This window comes from Triturus cristatus, chromosome 4_2 (assembly GCF_964204655.1).
Source record: "Triturus cristatus chromosome 4_2, aTriCri1.1, whole genome shotgun sequence".
Lineage (NCBI taxonomy): Eukaryota > Metazoa > Chordata > Amphibia > Caudata > Salamandridae > Triturus > Triturus cristatus.
This window is the reverse complement of record NC_140586.1, coordinates 930,500,817-930,503,316: the sequence shown is the minus strand read 5'-3', so window position 1 is coordinate 930,503,316 and position 2,500 is coordinate 930,500,817. Positions and strand designations below refer to the sequence as shown.

At 50.4% G+C, this 2,500-nt stretch overlaps 5 non-coding genes across 5 annotated transcripts; 3 read left to right on the top strand and 2 right to left on the bottom strand.

The window, feature by feature from the left end:
* The first annotated feature begins 8 nt into the window (after positions 1-8).
* On the top strand, positions 9-80 carry TRNAW-CCA (transfer RNA tryptophan (anticodon CCA)). The gene has a single exon. It is a non-coding gene; the product is annotated as a tRNA-Trp (tRNA).
* Positions 81-151: 71 nt separating this feature from the next.
* On the bottom strand, positions 152-222 carry TRNAG-GCC (transfer RNA glycine (anticodon GCC)). Its single transcript has one exon. It is a non-coding gene; the product is annotated as a tRNA-Gly (tRNA).
* Positions 223-1,376: 1,154 nt separating this feature from the next.
* On the top strand, positions 1,377-1,450 carry TRNAN-GUU (transfer RNA asparagine (anticodon GUU)). Its single transcript has one exon. It is a non-coding gene; the product is annotated as a tRNA-Asn (tRNA).
* Positions 1,451-1,693: 243 nt separating this feature from the next.
* On the top strand, positions 1,694-1,765 carry TRNAW-CCA (transfer RNA tryptophan (anticodon CCA)). Its single transcript has one exon. It is a non-coding gene; the product is annotated as a tRNA-Trp (tRNA).
* A 71-nt stretch (positions 1,766-1,836) lies between these two features.
* Positions 1,837-1,907, bottom strand: TRNAG-GCC (transfer RNA glycine (anticodon GCC)). Its single transcript has one exon. It is a non-coding gene; the product is annotated as a tRNA-Gly (tRNA).
* Between the last annotated feature and the right edge of the window lie 593 nt (positions 1,908-2,500).

The window sequence follows — 2,500 nt, the reverse complement described above, 5'->3', positions numbered from 1 at the left end:
AAAGCAAGGACCTCGTGGCGCAACGGTAGCGCGTCTGACTCCAGATCAGAAGGTTGCGTGTTCAAATCACATCGGGGTCACTGTTTCCCATTTTATGCCCCACTGAGTTCCCATATTTGATTTAGAAAGCAAAGTCAAAAGAACACAGCCTTGCATTGGCCGGGAATCGAACCCGGGCCTCCCGCGTGGCAGGCGAGAATTCTACCACTGAACCACCAATGCTTCACATGTGTAGCTTAGAGACAGAGCTCTGTCCAAGACAGTGATGAGGCGCACGCACTCAAATTGCACACCTATGAACAAAGTGTGTGCAACAGACATTGGAATGCCAACGTTTCACATGATGGCAAGAATCAGATGCAGGAGACTATAAGTATGAATGTTTTTGCATTTGCTGAGGTCACTGGCTTGGGACTAGTGTTGTGGTTATCAGGGCATGATGGCAGGCTGCTCCCGACAGAAGTGGCTCATAGAAGGCAGCCTCCAGATCACCAGCACTATTGTGTTTCAGATCATGTCACTGAACTCTCCTCCTTAAAAATCCTTCCCACTGTCTTTGCCAAATTCCCTGTCCTCCCCGAAATGCTGGGGTGAAACGGGCAGAGTTCTGCGCCCTGCGTCCCTAACGCGCTCCCAACGCGGCCTACAGCCCTGGTCGGGCACAGCCCTGGTCGGGCTTAGACCACTGGGGCCTCTGGAGAGCAAGACCTCCAGAAGCCTATGGTCAGGCCTATTGCACAGGCATTTTGTGCCTGGCCATTCCGGGATTGTTGTGTTTCAAGGCCCAGCCATCAATACTAATGTGATGGCTTTCCCTGAGAACCCTCATGTCCCTGTCCTCCCAAGAGCCCGAGCTTTTATGTAAAATAAGGTGTGCACCTTGGGCCTTCCCCTTTGCGCTCTCTGCCCCCTCTCTTTCTCCAAAGCTGAGCTCTGCAGGTAAATGTATCTATCTGAGTGAGGGGCTAGGGAGGGCCTTGCCCAGCAGTCTTACAAAGCAAGAGTTCAGAGAAAGCACCTGCTCTGGGAAGGAGACTCTGCTCACAGAGAAGACAAGTCTAACATGCCACAGTGAAGATTGGATGGGCAAGACACACGCCTGACAGGCTGGTAGAACACCACCAGAGGAGCAGATAGCTACGCTAAGAAGGCCACAGAAAAGTCATACATGTATCTCATACACTGGGACTGGTTGTAATACTGGCCCTAACACCATTAGACAGTAGTCTGCGCATCATAACACCCAACAGTGACAAGACACTAAGCAAATGACAAATGCTGCATAGGATAAAGACGCCTTATATAACACAAGCTCAAGGCAGGCGCGCACACATAAAGATATATGTTGAGTCTCAGGAGATGTGCTTTTGTCACTAGTCTCTGTGGCGCAATCAGTTAGCGCGTTCGGCTGTTAACCGAAAGGTTGGTGGTTCAAGCCCACCCAGGGACGTTTCCTTTTGCATGCATGAAGCACTTTAATAAATCATAGTAATGTGCCTTTGGTCTAGAGCTCCTGCGTGAGACCCTTTCCCTGAACATTTCAATCCTCTGCGTTCTCTCTGCACCTGCACTCAATTTCATCAATAGGATGGAAAACAAAAAGCCAAACCTTGTAATACAACCCTAGGCACATAAGGAGGTGGGCAAAAATGAAAAGGCTCACAACATTTGCTGATGTGACTCCAAAAGCAAGGACCTCGTGGCGCAACGGTAGCGCGTCTGACTCCAGATCAGAAGGTTGCGTGTTCAAATCACGTCGGGGTCACTGTTTCCCATTTTATGCCCCACTGAGTTCCCATATTTGATTTAGAAAGCAAAGTCAAAAGAACACAGCCTTGCATTGGCCGGAAATCGAACCCGGGCCTCCCGCGTGGCAGGCGAGAATTCTACCACTGAACCACCAATGCTTCACATGTGTAGCTTAGAGACAGAGCTCTGTCCAAGACAGTGATGAGGCGCACGCACTCAAATTGCACACCTATGAACAAAGTGTGTGCAACAGACATTGGAATGCCAACGTTTCACATGATGGCAAGAATCAGATGCAGGAGACTATAAGTATGAATGTTTTTGCATTTGCTGAGGTCACTGGCTTGGGACTAGTGTTGTGGTTATCAGGGCATGATGGCAGGCTGCTCCCGACAGAAGTGGCTCATAGAAGGCAGCCTCCAGATCACCAGCACTATTGTGTTTCAGATCATGTCACTGAACTCTCCTCCTTAAAAATCCTTCCCACTGTCTTTGCCAAATTCCCTGTCCTCCCCGAAATGCTGGGGTGAAACGGGCAGAGTTCTGCGCCCTGCGTCCCTTTATGCGTCCCTACAGCCCTGGTCGGGCACAGCCCTGGTCGGGCTTAGACCACTGGGGCCTCTGGAGAGCAAGACCTCCAGAAGCCTATGGTCAGGCCTATTGCACAGGCATTTTGTGCCTGGCCATTCCGGGATTGTTGTGTTTCAAGGCCCAGCCATCAATACTAATGTGATGGCTTTCCCTGAGAACC